This window comes from Mastigoproctus giganteus, chromosome 9, assembly GCF_048544385.1.
Source record: "Mastigoproctus giganteus isolate SK-2022 chromosome 9, ASM4854438v1, whole genome shotgun sequence".
In the NCBI taxonomy this organism is placed as follows: Eukaryota; Metazoa; Arthropoda; class Arachnida; order Uropygi; family Thelyphonidae; genus Mastigoproctus; species Mastigoproctus giganteus.
In genome coordinates, this window is record NC_143583.1 from 77,312,180 (window position 1) to 77,338,415 (window position 26,236).

Consider the following 26,236-nt stretch of genomic DNA (forward strand, 5'->3'; position numbering starts at 1 on the left):
CAAATTACAAAATACTGTAAAAAGGACATTAAAATAAACGTATAAAGGGAAAACATCTAATGCAGCTATTTAAAATGACCTCCGTTTTGTCGATGCAGCATTTAGCGCGACGATGCCCAACCATCTTGTTGTTTTGGGACTATTCTTGGATATTTCATCAGCTTCCAAAATGATTTTTTTCAGTTGGTCTTACGTGTTACTAGCTAAGGACATGAAGTCTGGTGACTATGGTTTGTTTGGTGATAGACTGGTCAAATCGTCCACGGCAGCTCCAAGCAATCTATCAGTTATTACACTTCCACCACATCCCCTATCAATTGTGTATCACTATTACTATTAGCCATATTGTGCAAAAAATAATTAATTAAAATAAATAAATAATAAAAATTAATTATATGACTGACTTTTGAATTTCCCCAAGCTGTCAGCCTCAACCACCCATGGAGGCAAGACATTTCTGTATTCAACAACTCGCTTGCTAAGAGAAACTTCAAGAAATCTAGTCTAAACCTCTTCCTCCTAATTTGGTCTGCGCGCGTAGCACAGTGACATCGTCACTGTCCTTCCCACACGCCCCAGGGCTAATCTTGGGGACAAATTTGAGCATATTGTATTTTGGCCGACTACTGAAAAAGTAAAAGGTTAGCTTTTAATTTTTGAAATTTCTAGTTGTGTGCTGATTTATATTGTTCTTTGCACGAGTTGCAAGTCTTGGATTAGTGGCCCTACGTCCACGTCGTCTGGGGCGGGCGGCACGGGGCGAGTCCCCTGCCGGCTAAACGGGCTGAACTGGTGCAGAGAGTTTCGAGGGAATTTATTTTTTGCATTTCCGTGCCCTTTTTCGTTGTCCTAAATTCTGGGACCCCGGTCTGTTTGACTTGGACTGGGGTTGTTTTTAAAGTTTTAAAGTTTAGAATTGCATTAGAAATTGAATCGTTGGATTGTTGGCTCCTTGCTCTTTGATATTGTAAATATTTCACCACTTGTCATTGTTGACATTTGGTTTTTAAGTGTGTATATAGTGTTCGCATTTTATTTATACAATGTCGTCTAGTAGTAGTGAACTGGACCCAATGAGTCAAGAAATAATGTCAGCTGCTTCAGAGCTGACTGAAGAAGAGCGAGATGAAATCACGCAGAGTATTTTTACTCAAGCGCAAGATCTAGCAGAGATAGAAGTCCTTGCTGATAGGTCTCTAGCTGGAACATCAGTGAAGTGCACATCGTCATCGGTTGCTGGAACCTCACAAATAACACAGAAAGCATCAACTGTTTCTCAAAATGCTCAAAGAAAAAGAAGGGCAAAAGGAAATGAATCCGATGCCAGTACATCAAAAAGATCCTTAAGTAAGAAGCAAAAGAAGGATGACAGGATTAAGTCGAAACATGAAGAGTTTCAATATGTCCATAACCAGCGAGAACGCTTACGAACCTTTCTTTGGGACAAATTAAGTAAGGTTCCAACTGCCTCTATAAGAACGATATTGGAAATCTGGGACCAATTGGAGACTAAAGCATACGATGTCTATACTGAGAACATCCTATTGAAAGAAAGGCTCAAGAAAAAGGATGAAAGAAGCAAAAAAGATTCATATGCGAAAGTTGCTAAAAAGGACATTGAGTTTCATGAGAAACCATCCAAAAAGATTATATTGAAAGCAGTATCACAAAAATATCGAACAAGCGAGCAAGTAAAAGAAGATGTGCTGAAAGAAATCCGCCCTATTTTGACAGAAGTGAAGGTTAAAAATATAAGAACAATAAGAGACAGAGGTGTTATTGTGGAAACAGCAACTGATGACGATATCGCTAAGATCAAGGGTTGTTCCAAGCTGGATACGTTAGGATTGAAGAGTATGGTTCCAAGATCTATTTTGCCAAAAGTCGTTATCTTTGATGTAGAAAAGGGAATGAAGAAAGAAGACCTTCCTAAAGAATTATGGACAAAGAACTTTAGTGAAATGGGTATGAGTGAAAAGAAGTGTTGTGACGGAATCCAAGTATTAACAATAAATAAAACTAAAGACAAGGACACTGAGAACTGGATTGTTCAATTTAGTGCAAGCGTATGGAAAAGGGTGAAATGTAGATCAAGATTGTTAATTGGATGGTCGGCTAATAGGTTTAAGGAGATCTTCCCAGTGACTCAATGCTATAAATGCATGATGTACGGCCATGTAGCAAAATATTGTAGAAAAGAAGCGAATTGTGGTCATTGCGGTGAAGTCAAGCACTCATATAAAGATTGTCCAAATAAAAACAAACAACCAAGATGCTGTAATTGTACAAGAAACGGAGTCGCAGCGGATCATGCTGCTATAAGTAAAAACTGCCAAGAATACAGCAAAGCTACAGAAATTTATAAAAGAAATATTAATTATGGCTAAAATAAAAATCTTACAGTTAAATGCTCAAAGAGCCAAAAGTGTTGCACTGCAAGTAAACTATATTATGGAGAAAAAGGATATTGTGGTAGCAATTCTTCAGGAGCCTTATGCGGTGGCAGAGCAGGTAAGATGTTACCCGAGATCATATGGAGTCATCTCGGAGGGAGTATTACCCAATGCGACAATAATAGTTCGGAGTAAACATATAGTCGTTACGAAAGTGGCCACTTTATGTAACAAGAATGCAATATGTACTGAACTCATTGGGGACTTCGGGAGGCTCTATATGGTGTCTCTGTACTGCCAACCTTCTGAAAGTTTAGATACGAGTTTAACGTATTTAGAGAAGTTGCATAGACTACTGGGGTCTGAGAGGATTGTTATTGGAGTAGATACCAACTCCAACTCTCCACTCTGGGGCAGTGAAAACTCCGATGACAGAGGGAATCTGCTGGAGGAGCATATAGCTGCAACAGGGTTGGAGGTAATTAATGAATCCGGACATCCTCCAACCTATAATACTGTACATGGCACTTCATATATAGATGCTACTTTTGCTACAGGAGCAATAAGAAATAAAATAAAGAACTGGAAAGTTGTCGAGAACTTGACTACGAGTGACCACAACGCGATTCTGTTTGAAATCGATTCTCAGGACTCGATACGAAGTTGGAATAAAATAGAAAGATTTTTAATAACGGACGCTGCATGGCCAAGGTTTACTGAAAATTATAACAGTCTGATGCGACGAGTTCGCTGGGATGACCTTGCAGCCGATGATCACGTTAAAGAACTGACAAATGTTATCATGCAAGCTTGCACTCGCAGTATGAAGAAACGAAACACTACTTCTAGACCAGTCTTCTGGTGGACTAATGAGTTGACTAATCTTAGGAAGGAAGTCAATCAACTGAGAAGATTATGTCAGAGGCAAAGAAGGAACTGTAATATTGATTTAGTTAGAATTTATGTTGAGCAATATAAAGAGAAAAGAAGAAATTATGTATTAGCTATTAATAAATCTAAAATAACTCATTGGAAGAAATATATCGAAGAGCAAGGATCCAAAGATCCTTGGGAAATTTTAAAAATTATTAACAATAAAAAGAGCCTATTGGACATAACCACTACTATTGGAAACGAAGATGAGCAAACTTTGAACTGGGAACAATCTGTGAACAGGATATTGGACGACTTATTCCCGCGAATAGAAAACCAAGAACAAGCTGTTGATAATTTATGTCAAGAATTCCAAGATACAGAAGAAGAAAGTGATTTTACACCAGACGAAGTGTGTGCAGCAATTAACCGGGCAAAGAATAATAAGACACCGGGCCTTGACGGGATAGAAGTTTCCGTAATGAAGAAAGCGTATGAACTGACTCCGGAGGCGTTTGTTGGAATGTACAACAAATGCATAAAGGAGGGTATCTTTCCCGGGGCCTGGAAAGAAGCACACGTAAAGTTGATAGTTAAAGGAACAGACAGATTGTTAAACGAGACTGGGGCATACCGACCCATTGCTCTCCTTCCAGTGCTGGGCAAAGTATATGAAAGGCTCTGTGTGAGTCGTATAATGATTAGATATGAAAGAAAGTCTATGTCCTCTGAGCTTCAGTTTGGATTTAAAACTGGGAAAAGCACAGAGGACGCTATATATAGACTAGTCCGCACTGTTGAGGGAAGCAATGATAGGTATGTTCTTGCCGTTTTTATTGACTTCCGTGGTGCTTTTGACAAGCTCTGGTGGAAGAGTATCCTAGCTAGGATCAGAGAAATTGGTTGTCCTAAAAACTTATACCAAGTATGTGAGAATTATTTCAAGGAAAGAAATGTGATTATAAGAAATAATTATGGTGAGATAATCAGACCTATGTACCGGGGATGCCCTCAAGGTTCGGTAATGGGTCCATACGTTTGGAATATGGTGTTTGACACTTTTCTCCAAAATAGCTTTGCTGGTGTAGATATGATAGCGTATGCGGACGATCTAGTGATGTTAATCAGTGCTAATTCCCGCTCTCAATTGGAGACCAGAGCAGACAATGCACTGAGTTCATTGAGCGAATGGTCCAAGTTGAACAAATTAGAAATATCTAAGGAAAAAACTGTCCAGACCTTAATGAAGGGTAAATTGAGCATGAACAGACATCCTACAGTACAATTGGAAGGAGAACCAATATGTTATGCCAAAAAGACAAAATACTTGGGTGTGCAGTTAGAGGAACGGCTGTTCTTCACTGAACATGTCCGCTACATCAAGGATAAAACTAGAATGCTGTACGCTAAAATCAAGAGAGTAGTAAGGACAGACTGGGGCATAAAAGGACGCTCCTTGAATATGTTATACCAGTGTTTATTTGTCCCAATACTAACTTACGCCTCTGGTGCATGGGTTCACCGAGTTGATAAGACTATAATACAAAAGCATCTCATACAGGCTCAAAGATTTGCTTTACTCGGAATTACACGTGCATGCCGTACAGTCTCCTCTGATGCACTCCAGGTACTGGAGGGACGAAAACCTGCTTATTTTGAAGTATTACTAAAAGGGCTAATTTTTTATATTTTACTTTAATACTTTAATAAAATTATTTATATTTTACTTTAATATACCGTAAGTTGTCGATTTTTTCGTTTTTTCCGTTTTAATTTCTGGAGGGTATCATACGGAAGTGTTCCACGTACTATATTGAGGTAAACTCCTCTTATTAATTTACTAATATCATTATCAACGTAGAACATATTGAGTATTACAGCTCTGATTCATACTATCTAAAAGGGCTAATATACTTCACCAAGAATAATATCAGAAAAACCATATTGGGTGTGACTTCCTGTCCAGAAGATGGGCGAGAATACTCTAGGAATGAAGTCCGAGACGAGAAGATAAGAATAAATACTGAGATAGTTGGTCTTTGGCAAGCGATTTGGGAAACCTCTGAAAAAGGTAGACAAACATATATGTTCCTGCCTGATGTGAGACTGGTAGATTGTAGGTTAAAGCCCTGGTTACAGTTTGGGCTAAGAGCGAGTTTTCTAATTACTGGACATGGCCTGAAGTATAAGTTGTCACAGCTCGGGTTACATTGCTCTGGATTGTGTGCTTGTGGAGAAGTTGAAACTTCCAAACATCTGATGCTCGAATGCAACGCATACTTGGACATACGCAGGAGATTAGAAATGCTTGTAGGAGTATTAGACGAGGATAGTCTGGGGATCCTGTTCACAGATTGCAATAATTTTGCTCTTTTTAATAAATTTGTTAATGAAATGTTTAATAAAAGAGCCCTGATAGATAGTGGCGACCCACCTCCCCGTGGTTAAGGACGGGAACTATGCTGATCAGGATACATAGACCTGGTCCAAATGTATTGCTCCTCAGAATAGGCTAAGTGGTCACAAATTTATTTTGAGTTATAAAATTGAGTTCAAATTTTTAAATTTTTATAAATAATTGTAACCTAAGATTCAGACGCCGGAAAATAAGATCCTAGCCATGGATGTGCTTCGGCACCGGTAATGGTAGGATCTGGTATTTCTAATGTAATGTCCTTCCCACACCGGCTAGAAAAGGCCCTGTTCGAATCCCGGCAATGGCGCGAGGGACTGTTATGGGCTTTTTTCACTCCATGTCTGAGTTAGTCGGTTTCAGGCGTAAATAGCGAGGTTTTCTTCCCCCAGGAAGAAAACCTCGCTGTTATTTTCCTGTTTTCTTCTAGTAAAACAGGAAAATAACAGCTACAGAATTCTTATGAACCTCATAAATTAAAATCACATCAGTCGGCTCGGCAAAAGGAAAAGATTTGTAGTGTCTCCATAATAGCAGTTTATCAAATGTTTATCGTAATGAAAAAAAATAAAAGAGAAAAAGAGAGGCAGTTGGCGTGCTATCTGAAACTCAAGTACCCGACACATCGACACTTTGTAAGATACATATCTTACAGGATGTTTTTTATTAATTGAATGATGAGAATTTAAGTCATTTTTTTGATGTGAATAAATTCTGGAAATAATTCTGTCTTTGGGAAGTAAGAGTGATCTCGTCGAAAGGAGATTAGAGGGACGTGTTTGATGTAGGGGCGCATTCATCTTTGTAAGAGTGGCTACATAGGGAAAGGGGAAAACAAAGGATGACAAACTGCACGTGAGGGAAGTGAACAGAGTGAAAGTTGTGCAGAAAACAAAGTGACCGATATGAGTGGGACCATTTCAGAAATAAAAGAGCGGTTATGGTTGTTTAGGGAGGCAGCAAGGAGTAGAATTTTAGAAGTGAAGAGAAAAAAAAAGGGCCGATGTCTAGTGCACCCTTATAAATTTCAAGGGCGGTCATCTCAATATGGTGTGACTAAAGGGGGTAAGTGGGGATAGCTGGCAAGAATTTTCTGGAAACCGGGGAACATAATACTATCCTCAGCTATGAACGTAGTTGCCGACCAATCAGAGCGGAGTCTTGGCAAAGGGCCAGAACCGAATTAGAATGAGGATGCTGTGGGAAAATTGGCCAGAGAGAGGGATGAGATGAAAAAGGGAAAAGGTCGCTAAAAGAGAAAGGGTGATGACTTTTTTTGTGGGGGGGGAAGGAAAGTCCTGATCGAGTTCGGAAGTCAGAGGGGAAAGTGGAGGAAGAGTAGAAATAAAGTTATGTAAAGTGCTGTAATTATGGAAAAGGGATGTGGGAAGTGAAATGTAGTAGTGGGAAACTGCGGGAAGTCTGCGAAGAACAGAAAGGATCGCATAAAGAAATAGAGTGAGGCAATGAGGAACTTGAATGATCTTACATATGCAAGGAAAAATAATCGAGGAAGGAGGAAGTCAAGCCATTGCTAAGCAGGAGCCATAAGGAGGACGGCAGGTCATAGGAATCCGGGAGGAAAGAATCTTATCGAGGCAGCTGGAAGAAAAGTAAGGAATAAAGGCAGTGAAAGTAAGTCCCCTTTGTATTGACTGCTTAGAAATTAAAATATGAGAAAGACTGGTGGACTTTACCGCATCTGGCGTTTGTGTTGAATTGGGTAGTATGTTAGAAACAACTAATAGAAATAAAAGTGAGGAGACCTTGTTAATTAATAGGAAAGAGGGATAAGAGAGAATGCATAATCTCCCTATGATTTAAAAGCATTGTTTGAACGAAGTTTTTGTAAATTTATAAGTTACAGAAAGGGAATCTTAGAAAACAAAAATAAAAGTATGATTATATATATATATATATATATATATAGTATAAGTAGCAAATTATACGTACAGGTGGAAAAGAGAGTTGTAAATAAGTCTGTACATTTTCTTTTAAATGTTGTAATGCTATGTGTGTAAATTTAAGAAGTGAAAATAAATCTCTGTTATGATTACTATATTAAAAATGTCTCCTTATTCAAGAGAAACACCCGCAGCCCTGGGAGTAATCCACTGAACCTATCCTGGTTGCGAAAAAATAAAGGAAACCTCAGAATCGGGGAACTTCTGAACTAAGTGAGCAGTCAGAGAGCTTGTGGACTTTGGAGAGATGAGGTACCAATGGTTCTTAAAAATTATAACAACTACCAATAAGGCTTCATAGCAAAATTGGGTATATTTAAGAGATACATAAATAATATTGTCTATAGGCAGATAACTTACTTTCCAGGGAGGTGGTAGCCCCACAATTGGAGTCAGCCAAAGAATAATTTTGTCCAAGACCCAGTTCCCACAACTTCTCACATGTACTTTACCACACTAGTTACCCACTGTTTTTTGATTCATGTAGTAGAATACTATTCGGGTCCGTGTTGTTATTCATATTTTATATTGTTTAAAGGCCGTTTCCATAGTAATGTTTTTATAACATACATTTGAACGTAAAGATTTTTGAGACATACGGTGTGTACATAGGAACCTTGTTTACTCATTGTTAGCTATAGAATATGCTCCCACATTTGTTCTGTGCAAATCTGAAAAGCCCTATATTTTATATCATACTCGAAAATCATTGTAGGCCTGTACAGTTAGCTGCAATATAATTAATATTTAACCTTTAACGACCAGCCTGAATGATTTGATCAATTATCGTTCTATCCTGGTGTGGGTTTCAGTGTCTTTCTCCCAAGCGGATAAAAGATTAACAGTAGTATTTTGCCACAACTTCACAAAAGACGTGTGCACCAGATGACCTCTCTTTTGGAAGTGGACTGAATCGAGAGAACAAATCTTTGTTTTGTTTGTGTGTTTGCATCAAAGCGATAAAGATTATGAGATGGAAATGCATTGGGTGTAAACTGCGTATATTCTGTGGTTGGTTTGTCAATTTCGCTGAATGAAAAACCTGAGTTTTTGAGGACAGGCGGAGACCATGCTACCTAAGGCCTGACGTAGCCGAGTGGTCAGGAGCGCGAGTGCAGTTGCACACGCTCGTTGAGTGGACCGGGGTTCAAACCCGTGACTACTAAATACCATTAACATTTGTATTGATTTATTGTAAACTCCACTGACCTGGTAGTTGTTTGTTCCGGAGTGTAAACAAAAACATTTTTATTTTTTTATCTGGGACCAACTAACTCGACCTTAAAATTTCTTCCCATCTTAACAGAATTCGAAAGCCGGATTTCGATGTTTATTTCACACTTTGTTTACAAATATTTGTTACTTCATTGTGATCGTGGTCATAGCCTTACGTGGATATAAATGAGCAGACTGAGCGATGAAATCCAAATGCTCTCACATAAAATGCACAACCCAACCCATTGTTAATTGTGGTTTATCTGCTGGTTCAAGGAATTTCACTAATGATGTTAATTCCTCCGGCCCCCCTCATATCCATATTGATACTTAAAGAGGAGTTTCTTCTTTTGATCTTAAATGAAGTAATGGAGTAAGAAGGAAAATTGTATTTTTCTTCTTTCCTCATTTTGGAAAGAAGAACTTATGCTCTTAGTAGACTTCAATAGAATGCTCAAACGTGCAGCTTGGATTAAATCTCAGCTGACTGTAAATATGTAAATAGATTTTAATGGTGATTTAAATATTTGCTAAGATTTAATTGTTTTGGTAGATTAAAGATGGTTATGAAAAGATGTTCCATTAACGATGATTATAATTCTGCTTAATTCAAAGACATATTACTACATCGTAAGTGCCTAAGTACATCTCTAGACGAGATGGTGGAATGTAAATAAATAACACTCCTTTTAAACAATCGATCAAGTCGGGAAAATGTATTGGTGTTAACATGAAGTTCTCTGCCCTTTGATGAAGCTTAACTAATGGCTTTTAGACGAAATCTTTTTGTTTTTGCCATTTAAAAAGATTTCATAATCGTTCTGTTATTGTGAAGTACAATACAACATTTGTTGTATTGTACTAAATTCTTTCTCAGCGTAGTCTTTGTGATAAGACACGTCGTTATCTCATAACCAATAAGTGCATACACCGGGTTCGACTGAAAAACATTTCAGGTATTTAAATCAGATGGTTAAGCCGCTTTCATGAACGGTTTCTCCAAGGAATTTTTTATCCTTAAAAAGACAAAGCATCCTAAGAACACACGGTTGTCTTCGTGGCTACCCTACCCGCTACTTTAATTTTATTCTTATACGTTAATTTCGTTTTTGGTTCTCTTTTTTATTTGCTATCTATGCTATTCATCTGTCCAGGCGGTAGCACAGTGATTATAATGACCTCCCCATACCAGGTGGAATAGGCTCTCGTTCGAATTCTGTTAATGACGCGAGGACCTTTTTGGGTTTTTTCACTTCATGGCTGATAGGCATTTTTAGGCATGGATAGCAAGGTTCACCCCAACCGGTAACTCGGGTTTTTTGTCCAACAAAACAGGCATTTTATGGACATATTACAAAACGATAGATGAGTTCTTTCTCGGATCATCTTAATATGATATTTTTATGATTACGCCTCATTATGCGTGACTAACTCTTTCTCATATAGACTGGTAAATGCGGATTCATAATGCATTATGTGTTTTGATAAACCAGATGATTGTTGTTTATTAAAAGTTCTTGTTTATACTCCTGCACGATCACCAGGTCAGTGGAGTTCACAACAAATCAACCAATACAAACGTATTTCAAGATATCAGAGGGAGTAAAAGGCAACTCTAATGTACTTGAACTGGTTCTCACCGAGGATTCAAACCGCAATAAATATTTGACAGTGCAGGAACCAAAAGCGACAAGCCGTCCATCTCTCTTCGGATTTGACCCGAATCTTCAGATTAGGCATGCCATATTAGGGATGCTTAAAATTTTGTATATGAACTTAAAACTAAACCAGAAAAGTAATTAATGACATTTTTGGCATTAGGCTTCTCGAGAAAATTATGTTTTTATATCTGTGTACCGCGATCGATAGTATGCTGATTCCCGTTTTAATCTATTACATCGACAAGGTCCTAAAACTGGAAATAACAAATCTAGATAATAATCAAGAAAATAATTAACAAAATGTGATATTTAATTTTTCCTAATGAATATTATTTAACAATTTTTTTTAGTTCGAAAATTATCTAAAAATCGTGCATTTTACTTTAAAAACTTTTAGGATTGCTTTGAGTCATCTCTGAGTCAAATATTTTTAAAAGTGGATGCAGTGGTTGAGATATTTCTTATTAATTGGAATTTCTTCTTAAGGGGGTTCGTTAAGTTGAGCGACAGCTATATGCTGTCGGACACGAGATTATTATGGGAAATAGTGAAGGATCATAAAATCTACAATCGCATATATTCCAGTGAAGGTTATATAAACAAAATCAGCCGAAATGGATAATGGAAATTGCTAACTTATTCTTGCTTGAGATGGCAATAGGTACCTTGCGAGATTGACGGAGATTTCAATCCAAACGTATTTGAAGGAGGTGGAAATTATCAAGGTTAAGGGTTAACAAGAAATGGATAACAAGAGGTTAAGGGTCTAACTGATCCAAAGAAATAAAAAGTAAAACATGAGACAATTATAGACTATTCCGATTCAAGGACTTATATGAGTACTTCTTTAAGTATACATGTAGCAAAACCACTGATGAGATGAGATGGGGAAAGTTGACTAGGAGACATCACCTGTATTCAACAAGTGTTTATTGAATACCCAATTATTTATGAAGTTTGTCTTGAGGTTTTACTAAGTAACTTTCCTTTTTCTTTTTCTTATATCTTACGCAGTTGATGTCGATAAAAACTCAAGCACGATGGCGCAAAGACTTCATACAGCAGACACAGTGCCAAACGTTTGAGCAAAAACTTGGACCTGGGGATGCTATAAATATACTTCATTAAAATTTAATTAATGCGGGCTCTAGTCCAGCTTGTAATCCAAGTAAACTTGGCCACCTAACTTGTCATCCAAATTAGGTGGCTTATCAAAGGCTGTGTTCTCCGGCAACCCATGCACAAATGAATTTTGACTGTTTCATTTTCCCCAAACTATACCTATGTAAATTTTTGGAAAAACAATAATAGGATTAGATATACTATAATGCCTCTCCATTTGCTGGAAAGTTTGGAAACATTTTGTATAATTATCTTCTACATATTGGGAATAATATCCTCAAAGTCTTTTTGGAGATGTCGAAGTCATTGGGTGAATTGTTTATTAGTTTGAAGTAGTATCAAGTCAGATGGCTTGAAATAGTATCAGATATGTGGCCATGGGTTATCATTGTAGGCTGTTTGTACATCGGAAGTGTTCTAAGGCTGGTTTATTTGCTTGTTGAATGGAAAAAAAAAAACTAGGATCGGCTAACTTATTCTTGCTTGAGATGGCAATAGATACCTTGCGATATTGACGGAGATTTCAATCCAAACGTATTTGAAGGGGTTGAAATTATCAAATGCACTTATTACATTAATACTATTAATACCGTCTCCTTACTTCGAACACTGTCTTCGTATACTGGTGCATTCGAAAAAAATTGACTCTATTGAGGATCGATTCGTTTATTTTAAGCATAACCATTCTATTCCACCATATTATTTAACCCAGAAAAATGCTTTAGCTTATTTAAAATGAAAGGTCGCTGAGAAGAGAAGTAGTTATTAATTTATCTATCTCAATTAGAATAAATATACGACGATTACATAAATACAAGAAAGGGGAGGTAGAACGAAAAAGAAAGTGCCAAAGAAAATGGATAACCGAAGTTGATCTATTTAATTATCTTCTATGTTTCTTGTAAAAGTTCTAAACTGTGCATCATATAATATGCATGGGTAAATATTTTTTGATTAGTATCTACTAAATTAGAATTTAATCCCCTTTTTCCCCAATCTCCAGCGTAGTAGGCTGTCAGTGCATAATTGATACACCGCCAATATCTTAATATTACTAAAATATGGACGAGGGATGTTGTTTCAGTACACATCATCAAATTCCTCTTAGATCGTTTGAGATAAATGTGTTCTTCTTGATTCCCTATAGGCCATAAATCATTTAGATATGAAGGAGTAGGCCATAAACAGGATACCAGTGGCCCCTAGTGAGAATGGGTGTTGAACGGAAGTGAAACGGGAAGTGTATAGATAAGAGCATTACCGGCTTTACGGTCTCTCGTGTTTAACGTCTTTACTTTAAGTAATCTCAAAAGGTGCAGCGCAGACTTTTCAATTTTCCTGTAATGGTTTATCAAGAGGTTTGCTTGGTTCTTCGAGAAGGACCACCGAGGTTACAAAGGCAGAAAGAAAGAAAGAAAGGAATTAACTGTAATATAACTGGTACATTTCTAAAACTTATGCTTTAAATTTTTACAATCACCTTACTACTTGGAGCTGTCCTTTCAGTTTAATCAATTTAAATAAAAATGCAACCCAATTCACAATACAAAATTTTATCGAAAACGAATAGAGAATTGAATTAAAGCTATTACAAAAGTTGCTGGAAGTGTTTCATTTTCTCAGCAGACATGCATCTGCTCATTTTGGTGAACTTATTGCAATTCTACGAAGAATATTTTCGTCAATGGCGGGAATGCAGAAATAGAGGATGCCAGGAAAACGCTGGCTACCCGAGTGCGTCGTCCCAACTGCGAAGCTTGGTGGACGATTTTGGTTTAGAGGTATTTATCGTCTACTCTGGTAGCACAGTGGTTATAATCACTGTCCTCCCCACGCTGGGTGGAAGAGATCCGATCCGGGGTCGAATCCCGTCAATGACGCGAGGAACTTTTATGGGCTCTTCTCATTCCGTGGCTGATATGGTTAGTCTCAGGCGTGGATACGTTTGTCTTCCAGAAAAACAGGCAAATCGACCAGAAAACACATACAATTTATTGACATATTACGTATGGCCAGATATGATAGCTCGTGGGTGGCCATAATATTAAAGTTTCTTAGAGGTATTTATCGTGGTATGGACTGGTTCCATCGATCGTAGTGTATGGAGCCGTGAATGTCGCGTACTACATTGATTTCTAGACAATTCCGTGTGCTTTGCGCGGTGGTAATTTTATAGAAGCAGTTTTTTAACCCTTCCAACGTGACAACATGCTATGCTATTACAAAGCAAGAATTGGGAAAGCGTTGTTTGAAGAAATTAACATAGAAATGTTGCAGCTGCTGGCACACAGCTTCGACCTCAATCCAAATGAACATCTTTGGGATGGCTTGGAATTCAGAATTACGACAAGGCCGACACAATCTTCTTCGTCAGAGGAGCTTACCAATGTTTTAAACGAGAAGTGGAGTAAATGCTACTGTTTTCTACAAGAAATTAGCATAAAGCTCTCCACGACAAATTAGAGCAGTCGTTATGACCACAGGTGGGGCAACCCAATATAAATTTCATTAAATTTATATTGAATGGAATCTAGAAGTCTGAGAGAGGTTATGAGGTCACGCCTCACATGTGGGAACAGTGTTCCACATGTGAGGCGTTATGGTAGGATAGATTTAAGATTTGTACAGGGTGAGCAGTAATTTAGAAGAAAAGAACCGCCGATAACAAAAAAAGAAAACACAGTTTTTTAGATACAAAAGAAGCTATATTTGTGATGTGCTTATGCCAAGAGAAAGAGTAGAAATAAGGGTAATCCCTAATAGAGATATATGATTTTCTCTAGAAATCTGAGTGTCTTCGAACAGGAACAAAGAATCCATTTTGCAAGATATAAGACAATACTGAGTTTTAGAAAGATGAAAGTAACTAAATTATCTCTATCCCATTGGAGAATTACCTGGAGATTAGCATTTAAGGAATTCGATATTCGAGAAGTTGAAGCTGTGTGTGCAGAGCAAGGTTTCTCAACTGGAGGGTGGAATGCAATATGCTGTCATTAACAAAACTATGGATAGGATTTCCAGTCAATGGAAGAAGGTCATTAATATACAAGAGGAAATTCACAGGCTCCCCACGCTGATCAGGGTGAAACGTCTTACCACGACTATCAAAATGATGGTTGCCGAGATTTTGGCACCATCATTCTGAAACCTGTGCTCATGGAGAGTCCCTCAGCCTTCCCTCAGAGTGACTCCAACTCTATGCCCACATCTCAGCCGTCTCCACCTATCCGATAGGTTCCTGCCTTTTCAGCTACTTTCATGTGCCCAGTCCTTGGATGCTGACCTTAATAAGTTCGCTTCTGACAGGGAATACAGACGTCGCATCCTTTACTTCCCTGTCCCTGATCCTTCTCCTCGAAGCTCGTTTTAATGCTGCAAGCCATCAGTACCACCTGATGTGAAGACGGCATACTAATCTTTCAGTATGACATTTAGTAATGATGGACTAACTACTTCTGTTCAGTTCAAAGAACGTTGCCTGTTTATACTACTATACTTATATGAAATTATTTGTTTCCGCCAATATCTTCTTTATATATTGTATTGTAAATAACTGTATGATACTTGGCGTTTTGAGTTGTACTTCCACATATGCATTTCCTATGTTTTATATATCAAAGCTCCCTATTTATATTGTATTATTACTGTTGACCCCTGGCCTGGTGGCCGTGAAGGGCAATATTGCAATCTATCGAATTGTATTATCATTATTATTGCAATAAAGATTTTTTAGAAAAGAGTGGAAGAAAGAACTGAATCTTGGGGTGGAATATCAGCATTAGTGGAGAGGTTAGAAGGCAGAGAACCGTTTACCATCTACCGCAGTGAGCAGTCAGAAAGAAAACTAGATACCAGACCAATTGGAAATCTATAAGATGGAAGCTTATTCAGAAGATTTTTATGCCAAACACGATCAAAATCTTTTGAAATGTCCAACTATTTGAGTTTAGTAGATATAGCAGATAAGGTCAAGAAGATCTTATAGCAGATAAGATCACGAAGCATTGGTAATATGTTTTTAAATTGTGTACGGTCGGCCTGCCTATTTGCTGGATGGAAAAACCCACATTTCTTGGGGAAAGAAAAATATACCTCTCCCGAAACTGACTAACCCAGTGACGACCTATAAAAGACTATAAAACACCCTCTCGCTCTTTAGATTGGACTCGATCCCCTGCCTTTTCCTGACTGTGTGGAAAGACGGCGATTGGAATTATTCTACCATGCGTCAGGGCAAATCCTGAGTTTAATCTGCTTCGCGAGTTTTCATGTTCAACCAGTAAGTTCAAATTTAGGTAGAAAAATTATACTCTAGTAAGAAAAGAAATTATTCTTACGTAAATAAAGATTTTTTTAGATATACCGTAATTGTTTAGTTAATGAAATTTCAAAAATTAACCTTTGAAGAAATTTGATCGTCTAAAGTTTACTGAAATTTAAAAAAAAATAAAATAGCAAATAATTTAAAATAAAAATAAATTTAGACGACCGTTGAAATGTCACTCATGCATGATCAATTTTATTTTGTATTTGGTTTTAAAGAAAACACCGAAAAAGGAAAAATTCAATCGCTCTCACGTTACTCTTAAGCTGCGTACTTAAAAAAAAATTGAACGGGAAAATCAAGAACATGAATAGGACTCTTTGATGAAAAACCGGTAATATTGAATATTATTGAATTGAATATTCCAAAATAAGGCTTGTTTTGCCTTTCATTCAAATTTAAAAGCGTTTAGAGTTTACGCATTCATTATTAAATCCTTCATCTCTCTGCTTTATGTTTGTTTTTATTATTGGAAATTTAGATAAGTGCGTTCTGACTAACAAAGTCTACGCATACAGGCCCTGTTAACTGCGTCACGCACATCTTAAAGTGTATGTGTGCGAGTCAGAGAGAGAGAGAGAGAGAGAGAGAGAGAGAGAGAGAGAGAGAGAAGAGAGACTATGAGAAGTAAGTGACGGAAGATGAATGTGTCTGAAGCTATTTTCCCATATCTTTGCGCAATCAAATGATAATTTCTGTTTGAAAGCGCAGGATGTCACGTATTGATAAATATTAATCATGGTTAATGGGAAACTAATAAGATTATGGGCGGGACTACTGAACTTATCTGAACCAACTATCTACTGATTTTCATATTGTCCATTTAGGAAATATTTCTGGCTCCTTATCTCTTTCAGAAGGTCTCAGTTTTTACGGTACTTTTAATGCGCAAAATAGAGTACACCCAAATCTACTTTGTCTTCTTTTTCCTTAGCTCTGAAAATGAATAAAAATCAGCTTTGTTTCAGTCAATTTTCTGCTTATCTGTTAAAGTTAATGCGATTACACTCATAAACTTAGCCTTAATGAGATTATATTTTTTTTGAACAATTGGATCTTGCCTTTGGACTAGCCCTATCAAAAACCATTAACATCACCGCTTGTGACTCGAAGGTCAGACGCAATAATGTACGCAAAATGAATGCTACCAAGAAAAATCTACTTCCTAAAATGCTTAGTAATTTGGTGTCGATCAGCAAACAATCAGGCAACTTGACTGTTTAATCAGTTATCCTGATTGGTTGCTGATCGGAATCAAATTGCTAAACAACTTCAGAAGTAGATTTTTAGATCAGTACACATATGTTACTCTATAAGGAGCGGATTTTGGTTATTAATACAGTTTGGCAAACCGTGCTGCCTCCTCACTACGCTAGAAAAATGCAATATACAGATTTATCTGAAGGTAGTTTTGACACCAATCTTCCCCTTCGTTTCACATTTAATTTCTTAAAAGGAAAGATACCAATGTGCTGTTTCTGTGACACTTGAGGTAGTTTATGTCGTTTTTTTTAAATTCGGCAAACAAATTGGTGACTTTCCCTTTTCAGACTGGAGAACGTGATAGAATTGAATTATGAAGAAAGAGGCTTAGAACAGTGAAAGCGATTCGATTGTATTTGACCGGCGCTACATGAGTCCCTTGATTTTGTTGTTTGCTGTAAAATCTATTATACATTATCAAAACCTTCTTGAATATGTTTCTTAAAAATATTGGCGTTGAATTTCGCGTCTAAAAAAACCATATCATTTGTAAAGTTTAAACAAGGAATCGAGTTTATCATATTAACAAGAATTTAAGTAATTGATGTAGTAGTCGTTTGTGTAAATGACTAACTTACGCTGTAAATCAGAATATCATAATAGAACAACGATAACAGATGAACCATCTGTTATCTGTTATCGAAACTTAACCAATCTGCAAAGCATTCTGTGTTCTGCTTAGATTCCAAATATCACAGAAAAATCGATCACAGAAACCTATATACCTCCAGGTAAAGTAAAATGATTACTTTGCTATGTATTAAAGAAGTATACTAAACTATCTTTGAATGCGGTTTACTTTCAATAATATTTATTACTAAATAAGATCGTCATTCTCTATATGGTCTGAAATCTGAAGACCTCAGGCGTTGGCCTTTGTTATCAAATTAAAGATATAAATAAATATCACTGGGCAATATTTTAAACCCGTGTAAGCTGGTTAAGTCAACTTGTATAAAATATTTGTAATGTTTAGGTGATATAAAATGTAATATCATTCAGAGCACTCGTGATCGCGCTAGAGAACGTCCTTGCTATTCACATCGAGGGAAATGGATGGGATTCGATACCTGTAGTCAGCTGAAGTTGAAGGATTCATTGCGGCCGAAGAGCACTGGAGATAATTGTAGATTGAGTGGAGATTTCCTCCACCATTATCCATCTATTCACAATCAGAATTGCTCCCTACCGGAACACACACAGCCAGAGTGTTTCCATTCATTCGTTATGATAATTATATTAAAATAATAAAAACAATTAAGTCCACGTTTTCAAAGCAACAATTGGTTTATTGGTTAAATTTCGATGGCCAATTTCTGATTTACAGAGGAAGTTTCTGAATCTACTTTGACTGGCTAACAGAGTCTTAAAGTGGATTTAGAAACATCGTTTATAAATAATCAGTTAGTTCAGAGAATGATAATATTATTATTTTATTATTCCATTTCATATAAATGCGATTTTTAAAATTTTTTTTATGTAAACCCCAAACACGAGAGATATTAAAACCAATAGTACTTAGAAACGTGCTAGGGTTGGAAGTTGAGAAGACGAAAGAAGATATTTGTTGACATTGGACGTGAACTTCTGTAGATTGTAATTTTCAGGAAATATATATGAAGGAAGGTTGTTCCAGAAATCGGCAGTTGAATGAATAAACGAGGAAGATGAAAAGTTGGTTCTGTGGGTTTGAAGTTGGACAGTAAATGGATGTTGGCTGATGGTGGCACGTGTTCGGACTGTTTTGAAAGAGAGAGCGGTAATTATACCAGCTAATTCAGAAGAACAGTGCCCGGGGAAGTATCTGTATAAGCGGCATGCAGCAGAAACAGTGCGTCTATAAGACAGCGAGTGGAGAGACTCTGTTGGAGATGAATCATTAATTAACCTAACTACCCTCTTCTGAATGAAATCAAGAAGCCTGAGAGAGGTTTTGGGGGCACCACCCCAGATGTGGGAACAACATTCCATGGCAGGGCGGATTTGCGATTTATACAGAGTGAGCAGCTGCTTGGAAGAAAAGTAACGCCGAGAGCGAAAGAAAAAAACAAGTTTTTTAGATGCAGAGGAAGCAATATTTGTAATGTGCTTGTGCCAAGAGAGATCAGAAGTCAGGGTAATCCCCAAAAGGGATATATCATTTTGCCTAGAAATTGGAGTGTCACTAAAGATAAGCATAGGAGCAGAAGGATCCTTTTTGCGAGACTCTGACAGGGAATATCAGAACGGACATATGCACAAGTACCACATTTGAGGCGAAAGGAATCATACAGCGAATAATTTGGGCATCTGAGATGAGTAGCCGACCGGGCTAGCCAGGTGGGTAAAGTGCCTGCCTGCCTGGCAACCCAAAGGTCGCGGGTTTGAATCCCGCCTCGGGCTTGGATCAAAGTACTGCAAAAACCTTGGGAGGTGCACTGTGGCCACAGAAGCCGATGCGCCAACAACTACAAAAAAAAAAAAAAAAAAAGAAAAAAGAAAGAAAGAAAAAGATGAGATGAGCAGTAGTTGAATCAACCGATATCTGAGATTCTGTTAGAAAAAGTACATGGGGTTTGGCAGATGGTAAGTGGAAATGGACATCGCTGAGATTAAAATTGAGACCACGTATATTTGTGAAATGAATTAGGAAGTGCTTGGGAGGTTTAGATCTTTTCGCAGATAAGCTTGCTCTATTAGTTTGACGATTCATGGTGTATTCAATAGTAAGAAAAAGTGGGTGGGACATGCTGTTTGAAGTGATGAAATTTTTGGATTGGCGTACACACGGTAAGAATATACCCAGATCCTTGACATAACGTGGACTTACAATGCTCCCCGCATACATACTACCCGGACTCCCTCCAGTCACCATCTGGCAGAGTAGAGGTAGCAAGATGATACACTAGCTGATCCGGAAGCCTCCTAGAAAGTTACCAATGGGTTCGGTCCGGTGTACTAACTAGCGGCCGGCCTGCGAACACCGTTTTGGAGCTGTACCCTCGAAATGTAAGGAATATTGGATCTCGCCACGATGTTCATCATAACCTCAAAAGTCATCAATCATACTGCATGATGGAAGAGATAGGGATGGGTTGATCGGAACTTAGCTTTAGAGACTAAACATGGGTTCCACCACTTCAAGCCTCCAATAAGGAAAGTGGTGGTATTGCACCGGTTGATGAGAGTCATCTACCACCTAGTACTGCCTGGGAACATACAGAGGGGCGGCATTCCTCCATGTGGTGTGGGCGCCACACCTCGACCCCTGCTTACGTTGGTTCACACCTGGGTGGTCACCCACCATGTACTTGTGCATGGAGGTTATACCCAGGATTACTAACAGTCCCACTAGCGTGAAAGTGCAAGCAGAGGATTTGGCTGTCACAAACCGTCCGGACTTCGCCGAAATTGGGTCCACTTGACTTCAGTGTCACCCGAATATCAGTTCCATCAGCGTTTTAGACTTCCAGGTAGCAAGTACCGCTTGTCTGGCATATCTGAGAGAATGTCTGACAACCTCAAGGACCAATTCAAGGTAATTTAAATTATTAATTACCACGTCATGCTTTTCCCGGCAACAAACCTTATTTTCTAATTTTAAATAAGTAATTCTTTCAAATTTTGGGTGATATTTGGAAGAATTACTTGCAAATTGAACTGAATATCCTCTCCACCTTTCCGGTCCTTTCACAAATTTCTTTTTTAATTATTGTACTCGGGGTAGGTGAAAAACCTTGGAGAGCAGACCACGAGAATAGAATGCTTGCTGTCCTGGTCAGAGTAACAAATGTGCAAATCTAAATTTATAATAACCACAGTACTGGTTTTCTATATTTGTTGAGAAGTATAGTTAGTTGAAAAAAAATTTAATTGTGCTTTTTGCTAAGGAAAATCTGTTCGTGTCACAACATCCAGTCATGTTCATTATATAATGGACTGATAAGAAGCTGTCGGAGTAAGAACATTTGGTGATCTTGATGGTTATGGACTAATGAGAGGTCGGGCACGTATATGCTCAAATGAGATATACTCTCGAATCATTAACGTGAAATGATCATTCAACTGTTATAAGAACTAACAGTACTGCTACATTTAGATTTCAAGCCACCGGAAAATGGGCTTTGTAAGCAATTGATTAATTCATTAAACTTAATAAAATAGCAAATCCGATTATTATTCAAATACCACAAATGACCAACTTCGTTAAACGAGTCTACAGTTCAATTAAAATAATTGTTATAGAACACTTGTGAGCTCTCGTGATAGCTGGCTACACTGTTTATCTCAAGCTCATGTTATTATGCGCAACAGTTGATTAATGACACTTCGTTAAGCATTTATACCATCTGCTATGACATTACGCCTTTGGTTTCATATAAATGACACCTTCCAAGATACTCTGTCGTAAAATTTATGTTGTGATTCGTCAGAAAGATGATTAATTAGAGTTATAGCACTAGCTGGACGAAAATCGCCTTGACTTAGTATTTAAGGTTAATGCAATCATTCTTGCAGTATGAAAAGAATATGTCACCCAAAATATATCTCGCATAGGCAGGATATAAATAAAAATATGCGATATATATCTCTTATCTCGTTTCGAGCTATGCAGTCACAACTAACAAAGTCCACTGCAAATTATTAGACAGCGTCTCATAAATCTTCGAGTTAAAGAGCACTCAAGAAGACGAATTTTGTGCATGGAAGGCCATCGTGTTCGAGTGGTCAACGGGCGGATACATGGTTTGCATGACATTACAAAATATGTGGTCCATTTTAACTAACACTGACTGTCATGTCTGTCAGCTGTAAATCAATGGAATTGTAACGTCATCTAGCAATGTATGAAGAGAAAATTTAATTTAATAAGATCATAACTCAGCCAGCCCTAAACACAGTGGACTATATAGCTTATATTAATGAGCCGCATACTATTGAAACTACACTGTCCTACCAGAATATCAGAGAACGAAGTTAGCAGAAAGTTGATGTCTTCCACCTCACCCCCTTTTAAAGGCCATAGGCAACAAACTCAGCCGTGCTACTTTTATTGGTACTGTGGAAGAGGGGTTTGTACAGATATCTCTTACGATGCTAATCCAATTCCTGTAAGAGCTCTTGGCTTTTTTCCAGATATGTCTTTCAAATTGATTTCACAGTTATCAGATTGATTCAAACCTGGGGTTTCTAGAGGCAGTGAAGTATACATTAAATATTACTGATATTCAATCTATCTTACACATCATTTTCTTTCCTTATATGAAGCAATGTTTTTATTCATCAAAAATCTGGTTGCAATGTCTACAAATTGCAAAAAGCCTCATCAGAAACAATTGGGTACATCCAATAGTTGAGAGTCCTCTAGGATGAAGAACGGACCATAAACATTTCAAAAACTAAACCTCTGTTTCTACATAATTAAAATTATGGGGAAAAAGATTTAAAATGGATTGTAGGAAGTTTTCTTTTAGCCAGCGAGTTGGTAATTACTGGGATAAGTTATCTCCGAGGCTGACTGCTTGGAGAAATTCGAAAGTCAGCTGGATGAATACCTGAAAAGGAAAATGCACAGGTAGCTTATTATTATTTTATTTTAAGCGTTTCATTTTATTTTTATAATTTTTTTGGCTTGTGTAGAAAACGTCTGGAGATTCCTTGCACCATATGACTAATAATAATGCCACGCAAACTTCACTCATGTTTAATAACATTGTCAATTAGCATAGAGCGAGAACAGATTTAGATCTTTATTAGATCCCCGTGGTTTCTTTATCTGTATTGGCCTTTGAGTGGCAAATAAGTACTTTTTAGGTTCTTATTCTTCTTGTTCGTCGCTGCCACTACGCCATTCATGGAAGCACACAACCTAATACGAAAAAGACGTAAGTTTTTTTTATCCTCCAGGCTTAGTTACAGTTCCTAGTAAGAATATTGAGAAAAACGCTACTACATGATCAACCTATACGAATATATAAATGGGTAGGACTAGCCATAAATTATAGCAAAATAATATAAATGATCTTCAGGAAAAGAACGCAAGGAAAGAGTAAAACAGATTTAATCCTATCGAACAGAATCTGTTTTAAATCGTGGTACTTCTACTCATAATTCCGGATACTCCAGCACACCTACGATATTACTTAAATAGTCACAAATAGTCCTTTCTTACATAAAAAGTATACTGATTACCAAATGCTGAAATGGGATGGATTAATTGAGTAATCCATCAATTTTACACCTGTAGAAATTCATAGAGAGTAATCTGTCATTAATTTCTTAAAAGATTACAGATTATTTTCAGACATTTCTTGGTACAGGAAGTACCACGAAACGTCTGAGAATAATCAATAATCGTTGTAAGAAATTAAAGATTAATTATACTCTAAGCAGGTTGAAGTGCTTATTTTCTCACTAATTTTAATTTTTTGATCTTTGTACCATGCTCCTGAAAGAGCATCATAGGCTTATAACCTCAGATGTTCAGAAGAGATTCATAGAGGCAGAAGATTCACCTGCATTATAAATATTATTAGTTTGCAATTAAAGATGAAGGTAATTCACCTCCATCATTAAATTCTCCTTTAATTACAAACCGAACGCAATTAAATGCATCGAAAAAACGTAGTCATTAAACTTATCAAGAAGCTTAAAATCGATATGGAGAGATAAAGCAATGGTAAATAATATAAATCCCAAGTTAACAAGGAAACCGATAAACTTACATTAAAAACTAGACCTCGAAATCCTTTAACCATTTGTGCAGAAATATGAACAATCACTAGAATTTTAAATGGCTTCTCTATGGAGTGTTCTAAATTCTACTTTAAAGTTGCTTTCCAAAAATATACATGGTAATTGTAAATCAAGCTTACTGACGTTAACCCCCTGTAAATATTGCTGCCTCCTATAGTAAGAATGAGGTTGATTTATGATATAATTTACTAGTAAAGGGAATAATAATTATTATTATTACTATAAGATTTGAGGAGTAATTGCAGTAATGCTTTATATATATTCACAGACATACGCGCAAACACAAGTATATGGGTACTTCTAGATTTCAAAATATTAGTAAAACGTACAGATAATATATTCATGTAAATATCGTGCAACATTAGGTCTTGAAACATTCATTGTGATATTACCAGTATACAAGATAAAAATTTCAGGAACACCTACATTAGTTAACTAACACTGCAAATAATACATTTCTGCTAACAATCCCCAGCAATAAATTAAATTGAATTCATGATGTGTATAAGATGAAGCTTGCGCATTAGACATAAAGGGTTTCATGGAAAACAGTTTGGTAGGTGCAGAAAGATTTATTATATGCAAGCAGTACAGCTAAAACAATATTCGCAATAAACAGAGAGAGAGAGAGAGAGAGAGAGAGAGAGAGAGAGAGAGAGAGAGAGCAGTAGAAATAATGATCAGGCATTTATATAAGGCGATAAAAGTATTTTACTTTTATGATTTATTGGTAAAATAAATCTTTGACAGTTTGCGGTTTCTAGATCTGTTAAAAATAATATTTCCAGTCTGTAAACAACAGCAATAAATGATAATATTCATGCTAAGATATCAGAACTATTAATTATTTATCAAATTCTCATCGACTACACGCTCTATTTATTTAAAATTAGGCGAGAGAATCAATGAATGTGATACGTACCAGTTTACCTGGGCGAGTGAACAGGTAAAACAACTTTCTTCTGTTGGTCGTCAGTCGAGAAGCCTGTTGAACAGATGATAACTCTGCCGTCGTGTTGCTTCAGCGTTATATACCGACTGCGCCTACATTCGTCAATCCTGGCGTCACGTGACACAGTGACATCGTGATATGCGTGCGTGAAGTTTACAAGAGAGCTTCGTCCGACGCTTCACGTTCCTCCCTCCCTCGGTCTCTGCGTGATATGGGATGTCAAAATTTAATTACTGCGTCTTCTTTTTTACACTACGTAACACATTTTGATTAACCCTAACAAGGGAGAGGCTTCAGTTTTTATACAGCAAGCAGCCCGAAGCAGAAATAACGTCCTGCACACATCAAAGTTTTAAATCGAGGATCCCGTTCGCCAAAACCGCTTCAAGCTACGTCACAACTTTATCTTCGTTAGGTTATATGTGACGCATTACTTGTTGCGGAGCAGCGTTTCGAACAGCTATACCAATGCGGTAGGGGTGATTCGACTAATATATTCGCTCCAAACTGTTGTTTTAAATATAAAATAAGTTGAATCATACTTCAAGAAGCATTACTACAATAGATTTAAATAACGTTTCACTTCCCAGTCCCTGATCCTTCTCATCAAAGCTCCCCTTAGTGCCACAAGCCAGCAATATCATATAACATGAAGATGGCTTACTAACTTTTCAGTTTTCCACTTATATATTCTTTGTACATTGTGGTGTATATAACTGTATGATACTTTGAGTTTTGAGTTGTATTTCATTTTATTCGTCCACATATGTATTTTCTTATGTTGAATTTATTACCATTCTTTCGCTAATAGATTGTACTATTACTGTTAATCCCTGGTCGTGTGGCCGTGAAGGGTAATATTGCAATGTATCCATTTGTATTATTATTGCAAAAAAAGATTTCTAATATGAGGATAAAAATTTCAAAATCAGTATAGCCATGTTAGATCGCAGTAAAACTGTCTTTCCAGTATAGCAACTAAGTACTACAGAGAAGCATCCAGACCATATGCAGTAAGCTATCAATAGTACTAATATAAATGAACCTTCAAGAAATAATGCTTTTTGGTTTAATTTATTTGGATATAACAAGTCATTTTACTTAAAGGAGATATAGTAATTAAATTTTGACATTCTGTCACTTACAGAGAAAGAGAGAGGGGAAAAAGCGAAGGGTGGGACGAATTATCATGACATCATAATGACATCGTTTCTGCTACGAGTTTTGACAGATATAAAGCAAACCTTCATTATAATATTACTTAAGAAAATGTTTATGTACAGTAAGCAGAAGGAAATGATGGTAATCGAACTTCATT

At 37.1% G+C, this 26,236-nt stretch overlaps 1 protein-coding gene across 1 annotated transcript in view; it reads right to left on the reverse strand.

Annotated features, from left to right (window-relative positions):
• The window catches only part of LOC150080472 (short neuropeptide F-like), a 54,312-nt gene extending 29,309 nt beyond the window's left edge, over window positions 1–25,003 (reverse strand). The window contains exon 1 of the mRNA XM_090381479.1: window positions 24,889–25,003. The gene's annotated coding sequence lies outside the window, so the exon portion shown is untranslated. The remainder of the gene's footprint in view (window positions 1–24,888) is intronic.
• Between the last annotated feature and the right edge of the window lie 1,233 nt (window positions 25,004–26,236).